The 8,968-nt window shown below is 40.2% G+C and overlaps 1 long non-coding RNA gene across 1 annotated transcript in view; it reads left to right on the top strand.

The window, feature by feature from the left end:
- Positions 1–3,767: 3,767 nt before the first annotated feature.
- Positions 3,768–8,968, top strand: part of LOC127572141 (uncharacterized) — a 36,830-nt gene continuing 31,629 nt past the window's right edge. The window contains exon 1 of the long non-coding RNA XR_007956578.1: positions 3,768–3,892. This is a non-coding gene — a long non-coding RNA (uncharacterized LOC127572141). The remainder of the gene's footprint in view (positions 3,893–8,968) is intronic.

Below are 8,968 nucleotides of genomic sequence, written 5' to 3'. Positions count from 1 at the left end.
GTTGCCCAATCTGGATAACACATTTAAGTTGGCCTGCTCCTTTAAAGATTATTGGCACATGTAAGGGAATGTAAATACTCATTTTCATCTTAGACAGTCTTTCAGGCTGGTGACTTGCTTCCACTCCACATCTGTGGATTCTGAGGTGACTAATGAGGTGAGCTGCAGACCCTGCCATAGGTGATTGAGTGGGTGGGTTTTGTTTAAACTGTTGCAATATCCTTCCACAATCTGCACTCCCATTAGAGAGACTCGAAGTATTAGGTGCTATTCCAGATGTGAGTATAGCAGATTGAGTAATCTTAGGGTCCCATGAGTTAGTGATGATGTTCCAGTTTTTCATGGAGTTTTACATAACTTTGCTCCAGGACATCACTTGCTGTGATGGAGTTTAGAGTAGACCGCTTGCCTTAGGCATGTATAGGATGTGGCCTGCCAACTGGAGCTGGTTAAGTGTGATCAGAGGCTCAGTGCTGGGGTGTTGGCCTGGGAAATGACACTGCCATTAGTTGCTTGGGGTTTGATGCCTTGGTCTTCAAGCTTGCTTTCCTCTGGTGGTCAAAAGCTGAGCTGGCACACTGGAGATGATCGTGGACAGTGGTCCTATTTTTAATCACAGTGGACAATGCCCTCCTTCATGGTGAGGAGAAATCTGGTCACTTGAGGGCACAGAAAGAGCAAAGCTGTTCCTGACCTCCCACTGTGTGAAGATACTGCATACCCACCAGGATGTAGGTTTAAGTGAAAGAAACCTTTTGGATTCCATGATCATCAAACTGGATGCTGAGGATTGTTGGCACAAAACTGAATCTGCAGCATCAGTGTCCAACAAAATTTGGTCAAAGAGCCAACCACTGGAGTTCTTAGATGTACATCTACAATGTAAATATTGGTCTATGTCAGGTTGCTTTGGTACAGGACATGGAAGATCTGCCTAGTTAATGACTAAATAGGGCCTTGTAGATTTGAACATTGTACACAATGTGGTTCACTCGGTAAATTAACACTCCAAACTTCTGCTCTGAACTTGCACATCATAGAAAGACAGAAGCAAGCCCAGATGACATTAATTTTCCAACAAACCTCAACATAACAATGTAAATTTTACTTGCATCTTTTTTTATCATTGCTTATCCTAGTAATCAGCAAGAAGAACAGTGGATGACTTGTGGTTGAAACCAGAATAAAATGTTGATGTTACTTTAAAAAGAACGTGGTGTATGTTGTGTGTACGTGTACATGAGCATGTGTGCTTTGTAGTGGGGGAGGAGAGGAAATGTATCAATTCCTGGCAGCTCAGTAGACTGGACTGAAATTCCTGGCAGTCCAAGGGGGAAAGAGGTGGAGGTGGATGGCCTTCTCATTGCTAATATCTGGTTGTCTATAGTGATGGAGTGGTAGTTTCTAATCTTTATTGGTTTTCTGTCAGTGGTTAATCTTAGCCTTTCAACAACAGTGCTTGGAACTGAAGACAGTGGACTTTTTAGTCTGCCAAAAAGCTTTCAACATCACACAATTTAAACACTGATATCTGAGATTTGTAAAATGCTCCCAATATGAAGATTCCCTTTCTAATTGCTAATATTCTTTGCAATCAGTATCCAGCAAGTATACATTTAATTCATAGTAAGTCAACAGTGACTTAAGATAGGCCAAAAATTCCCACCCCTCCATGCCATGTAGAACCAAAAATTTTTACTCAACTTCTAAAACAGGCTGTGCATTTCAGGAAATGCTGGAGAAACTGCTCATGCAAATACAAAGAAGATGTGGTGGAAATTTAATTATCTGTTTCTTTCACTAAGCCCGTGTGATGTGAATGTCAATAGGACTTACAAGCCAAAACATAAGTATCAGCCACTATTCCACCAAATGTAGGTTTGTCCCTAACAGCTTTTGAAAGTGATAAATATCAGAATTATCACTTGAGCAAAACCCATTGACCAACCATTTAAGAATGCTGATAAACTCACATATTTCCTCATTGAAACATTTTTGTAGGGATAATGATGAAAACGCCAAACAAAATGACATTTTCTTAAAGGTCATGCTCTGGTTCACTGAATTACATCAAACCAACAGGATAAAGGTGGTACTGTTAAAGGTGAGGTTGCATCAATACATTTGTCACAGTTGTCTTACAAAACAAGGAAGGTTCAGGGTAAAGATTAGCAATTTGTAAGGAGCAAGGGACAGGAACGATCCTCTGTACACATGGGAATAGACTCCTCTGAGTACTTGCTGGGATGACATGTTCAAATTCATCTAAAGTTAAAGAGAACTCTATACGTGCATAATAGTTAAACAACTGTGAACAGAGGTGATTGCCTGTTCAGATGGGGACAGACTCTGAGCAATAGTCAGGGTGAGTGTGTTCCGAGTCAGAATCAGATACAAGTACATGTTAGTTGTTATAGTTAGGGGATGGAGTTGTGTAAGATCATTAGAGAACAGAGGTCAGATTAATAAAAGATGCTTTGTAACACGTTACATGATATCTTCTGTATCTTCAAATGTTATGTTTCATTATTCACAGCAATTATATTTAATATTGTTTTGGTGTTTGCTCAGTCTTGATACACTTTTAAGACATGTTTGTGTTATTTCTGCTCGATAAGCCTTGACAAGCTCTATCCCACTAGGACAGGTTCTGTCCAAACTCTGAGATGAGGTCTAAAGGACAAGTACTAATATTTTCCGATTCCCAGTCTGCATTCCAGATTTTCAAGTGTAGCTGTTACAAAGCAGATCATATATTGGAACTTATGGTGGGTCCTTATCCTTCAGCAGAGTCTAGGAGAATGTTAAAATAACACACATATATCTTATGTGATATGGATATTTGATATGAGAGCTTAGAGCCCTCTAGTGGTTCTTTGTCTTAAAACCATGAAAGTATTTCTCTTGCTTCAACCATTGACTTCTAACTCTATGTAAGGTTTAAAATACATAAGGCACAATTGACCTTTTTTCCTGCACTATTTAAGGTTGCTGCCATTTGACCGCAGATCTGATGGTGTACATGGCACTTGTGAAAATGAGCGAAGCTGTATATTAATGCCTCATGTCCTATTATGTTATTTAGACTGCTTACCACATTTTTTTAGTCAATAATAAGGCTGCTCTTATCTGAATCAAATCCAAGAATTGATATATAAGATAAGATAAGGTATCTTTATTAGTCACATGTACATTGAAACACACAGTGAAATGCATCTTGTGTGTCGAGTGTTCGGCGGCAGTGCGCAAGTGTCGCCACATTTCTGGCGCCAACATAGCATGCCCACAACTTCCTAACCCATATGCCTTTGGAATGTGGGATGAAACCGGAGCACCCAGAGGAAACCCACACAGACACGGGGAGGACATACAATCTCCTTACAGATAGCGGCCGGAATTGAACCCAGGTCGCTGGCGCTGTAATAGCGTTATGCTAACCGTTAAGGACTTGAATAGAGCCAAACTTTTCAGTTGAACTTACGTTCACTTTGAATTTATATTCAGACTGAGTAAGCAGATGTGCTAATTCTGTGTAAACAGTGGTGGCACTTTAGGATGTTTTATTATGTCAAAGGCCATGATATAAAAATTAAAGTCGCATTTGTTGCAATATTTCATGCATTTAAGAGTTTTCTTTTCATACAGTTACTTCAAGATTCTTCCATCAAAGTTCATCCACGGTATTTGATTTTTCTTTTACATCACCGCTTAGAAAAGATTGCTCATTTTATATTTTTCAATCAATTTCATTACAGCAACGTGGGAAATAAGGAGAATGTTTTGGAGCTGCAGGATTTGCCGGCCTTGAAGGCACTGACCACCCAGTTCTCTTCTCTGGCTCTTATTTCACTCTTTATGATTCACATTCACTTTTAGTCCTCACCCTTAAATGGTAAGTCCACAGGTTTTATTTTGCAGTGTGGAAAATATATTCCAATATTTCCAAATTAAGCTCATACCTTGAAAACTTTTATTCACATCTTTTTAACAATATTCCATAGATACATATTCATAATTCAGACAGCATGCAGCTACTCTGCACAAAACATACCATATTTTTGAAATCAAATTAATTCCATTTACCTTTATCAAAAATTGTGAATAAAGAACAGACTGCTATACTGAAAGACTGTTAATTTTTGCTTTATATTAGCAAGTTATATACAGATTGAAATGAAGATTATGAAGTTCATGCAACAATTATTAAGAGTTCAAGGAGTAAACTGAGCCTAAATTCATGGGCAAGCACAACCTTGAAATTAGAACTTTAAAGAATGCCAGTGCAGACAATGTGAACTCAATACTGTTTGGATTACATGTTTGAATTTTTGATATTTTCAATGTTCTGTTCCAAGACACATGGACTGTGCATCAACCTTCCAAACCAATTTTAAGGATTGTTTCCCAAGGTAGTTTCCCAATCATAAAATCCTACAGAGGAAGGCCATTTAGAAAGTGGTGATGGACCACTGGAAGATCTATCCATTTAGTTCTACTCCACTGCTCTGTCCACATATGCCCGCAGATATCTACTTTAATATATACATTATATACTGTTGCCTTTTGAAAGGTACTACTGAATCTGTTTCCACCATTCTTTCAGGGAGTGAGTTCCAAATCATAACAATGTCCTGCATTTGCAGAAAAATTCCTCTCATCCACCATTGTTTTTGTCAATAACCTTACCTGTGTCCTTTGTTTATTGACCCTCCCTCCAGTGGAAGCAGATTTCCCCCTACTCTATTCAAACCAGTCATGATTTTGAACATAGCTATTAAATTTTCCCTCTTTGGCCTTCTTCAATCTCAGTTTCTCCAATTTTCATACATATCTGAATCCTTTCAAAAATGGCAAATGGAACCTAACACAGGGAGCAGCATTGCCAGGGATTCAGGCTGAAAATAGCAAAATCCTCAGGCCTCCATAGTTTGCACACAACTAGTCAAAGACTGAGGTGTCTATTTGGCATGTACAGACATGCATAATGTGGGCAAAATGCAGATGCTTGCACATATCCTCTATATGATCTTCCTTATTTTTCCTTGCTGTCGAGACCAGCAGGCCAGGTACATTCACTTTTCTCAGTTCCCAGCAGACCTTTAGACAACTCAACACAGGCAGCTGTACATCACATCAGTCATTCCTTGTCCATTGTAGATGGGTTCAGACACTGACATTGTCAACTTATATTTCTTACAAGTGCTGCAGAATAGTGGTCAGAAACAGGATCTCTCACATAACTACTGAAGCCCAGTTTTGCATCCAAAATGTTGCCCTGGCTTTGGCCATTTAATTCAGTGCCAGTCAAGGCTAGTACTGGGGTCCTTGAGGTTTTGCACCTCAGCACCACACCAGCGGGCACCCATCAAGCCAATTTGAGCATTTATTTGAGGAAAGAGATTGGTTAAAGAATGTTATAGAGTCAGAGAGTCAGAGAGCACTACAGCACAGAAACAGGCCCTTTGGCCCATCTTTGCCGGCCTGGTTTTCTGCCTAGTCCCATCTACCTGCACCTGGACCATAGCCCTCCGTTCCTCTCTCATCCATGTACCTATCCAAACTTCTCTTAAACGTTACAATTGAACCTGCATCCACCACTTTCGCTGACAGCTCATTCCACACTCACACCACCCTCTGAGTGAAGAAGTTCCCCTTCAGATTCCCCTTATATATTTCACCTTTCACCCTAAACCTATGACCTCCAGTTTTAGTCTTACCCAACCTGAGGGGAAAAAACCTGCATGCATTCACCCTATCTATACCCCTCATAATTTTGTATACCTCTGTGACATCTCTCCTCATTCTCCTACACTCCAGGGAATAAAGCCCTAACCTATTCAACCCTGTAACCCTGTAACTCAGGTCCTCAAGTCCAGGCAACATACGTGTAAATTTTCTCTGCACTCTTTCAAGTTTGATCGGGTTGAAAGGGTTGATCAACCCGCAGGTCAATAGGGTTGCCAAGAAGGCGCATGGTGTGTTGGACCCCATTAGTCAGGGCGTTGAGTTCAAGAGCCGTGTTGTTGAAGCAGTGTCAATAAAGTCTCCATAAGGCAATTGAATAATCATTTGAAAGTAGACAAAAAGAAAAAGGTATATGAGCCTAAGAATGATATTTGACTGGATTGTATATTAAATGATATGTGTACTATTCAAGGCTTTTGATATCAGGCTTTAAATTCCAATATGCTTTATCAAACATGTATATATGGACTGAGATGACCAGTAGATTGCATAGCGTATAGGCAAGGAGGTGCTAATCTATTGCGCACAATATAAAGCATGGCCAGCACTGAGATTTTGTTTCATGCTACTTGAGGAAGAATAGACGATGGAGGCCTGCAAGAACTGATCAGAAGGTTAACAGGGAGGGAATGAACCAAACAGTATCTTACTCCTCAGAATAAAAACTTGGATTTCACTGCAGAAAGATATAGCACAGGACATTGTAATAAGGAGGAAATTTGGTTCACTAATATCCTTCAGGGAAAGAAGTTTGCAGACCCATCAACGTGATCAACTTTTAATTGCCTCTTCAGTTCAAAGGCGATTAGGCACAGGTGGTAAATGTCAGCTGTGACAGCTACGTCCAAGTCCCATGAACTCATAAACAAATAGAAAAGAAAGGTGTATTGGTGCAAAGGGAAGGTTAGGATGGAGAACTGAAGGCATAGTTGTAGAGGAGTGATTTGAAGAGGTTTGGAAAATGTAGAGTGGGAATAGGTTGAGATAACAACAGCAGGTGGGAGAATTGGGGCCAAACAACTGGCTGCTAAGAATACAGACGAGGGAAGAGGGAACGGCAAAATGAAGTGTATGGTGCAGAAGAGGGGAGAGAATATTCAGAGGTATAAAGCAGAAATTGGGCTCATAACCATGTAAAAGATTAAAAACTGGGAGAAAAACATTTGAATAAATTATACTGGGACATGGAGAGCCAGTAAAACAGGATATATCAGGGTAACATAAGCATGGGACTGCCACTGGTTCTGATTAGTTCATCCTTGCTCTTTAAAGCATACACCTTGTTAAAGAAATGAGCCAAGATACTGTACAGTCAGTGGTTTCAGTTATATCTTAAAAACTGGTTATTCATAGAGATTGCATCCCATCCACTTGGGTAATTAGAGTGTAATGAAGAACGCTGTACCTTCTGCCTTCCTGGTCATGAGGAGAAGTTGGAAACCAAGAATTACTTATTGGCTTGGATGAAATGGAAATACTACGCTGTGTACGCATTCAGATTTTGAATGGATCTGTAGGATTGCATATCTGTATTCAGACAAAATAGAGTTGATTCTATGAGGCCACAGCTATTAGCTGTCCGGTTTTGAAAAAGGGAGACAATAAATAGGTTAAACAGAAGTTCACCGTAGGGTTTAGCTGTGATCAATTTTGAATGTATTCATTTTATGCTCTGCCATAGTTGGAAATTAAAAATTGTTTGAACCTAAGTCTCACAAAAGTCTCAGTGCAGCCACAGGCATCTATAATAAGCTTGGTTTCAACTGGCCAACTTATGATCTGAGCAAGCTGAAGTTAGCCTGAAGGTCTAGATTATTAGTGCAGCATTGTGCAGACTTGTGGCACTTGAAAGTTGCGAGGCTATATTTTCTGTCTTTTTGGGGAATGCTCAGTTCCAAGGGATAAAAATGCAGAACAATTGTGCTGGGATTTTTATGGCCTCTCAAAACAGAGGCAATACTTGTCTTTGCCACCAAAGGTGGAGAAGTTGAAGATTATTAGTATTACAATGAGATCTAGCAGGGCAGCACCGAATGCAATAAACCATGTAGCTCAAATAAATTTTCCCCATTCAGCTGCCAAATGATCCATTTGCTTCCCTCTTCTCTGTTCCTCCTATTTGGGCTTCTAATAAGCACAGAATTACTGCTGGAAATGGATGACAGAAGTGAAATTCAGAGACTTCAGTCAGCCTTTCTGCTTCCATGGCAAATCTAAGGCAGGAAATTATAAACCAATTAGCCTGATCTTATTAGTTGGTTAGATTTTAGAGTTCATTATTAAGGATGGAATTTCGGAGTACTTGGAAGTAAGTGATAAAATAGGCAAAGTCAACACTGTTTCTTTAAGGAGAGATCTTGCCTGACAAAGCTGTTAGAATTCTTTAAGGAGGTAACAAGCAGGATAGACAGTCAGTGGAAGTTATTTACTTGGATTTTCAGAAGGCCTTTGACAAGGTGCCGCACACGAGGCTGCTACACAAGGTAAGAGCCCATGGTGTTAGAGGCAAGGTACTAACATGAAAAGGAGATTGGCTGACTGGCAGAAGGCAGAGGATGGGGATAAAGGGGTCTTCAGGATAGCTGCCTGTCCTGAAAAGGAAGTAACTAGTGGAGTTCTGCAGGGGTCAGTGCTGGGACCACAACTTTTCACTTTATACGGTAATGATCTGGATGAAGGAACTGATGACATTGTGGCCAGTTTTGCAGACAATATCAAGATAGGTGGAGGGACAGGTAGTATTACAGAGGCAGGGAGTTTGCAGAAGGACTTAGACAGGTTGGGAGAGTGGGCAAAAAAGTCACAGATGGAATACAGCAGAGGGAAGTGTAAGGCTATGCAGTTTGGCTGGAAGAATAAAGGTGAAGACTATTTTCTAAATGGGGAAAGAATTCAGAAATCAGAGATGCAAAGGAACTTTGTTCAGGATTCCCTTAAGGTTAACTTGCAGGTTGATTCAGTAGTAAGGAAGCCAAATACAATGTTAGCATTTATTTCGAGAGGACTAGAATACAAAAGCAAAGATGTACTGCTGAGGCTTTATAAGGAGTTGGTCAGACTGCATTTGGAATATTGTGAACAATTTTGGACCCCGTATCTAAGGAAAGATATGCTGGCCTGGAGAGGGAGAAGGTTCACAAGAATGATCCCAGGAATGAAAGGCTTAAAGTATGAGGAGCATTTGATGGCTCTGGGCCTGTACTTGATGGAGTTCAGAAGGATG

This window comes from Pristis pectinata, chromosome 6 (genome assembly GCF_009764475.1).
Source record: "Pristis pectinata isolate sPriPec2 chromosome 6, sPriPec2.1.pri, whole genome shotgun sequence".
In the NCBI taxonomy this organism is placed as follows: Eukaryota; Metazoa; Chordata; class Chondrichthyes; order Rhinopristiformes; family Pristidae; genus Pristis; species Pristis pectinata.
The sequence above is the reverse complement of the archived record's forward strand: the minus strand, read 5'-3'. Positions and strand labels throughout refer to the sequence as shown.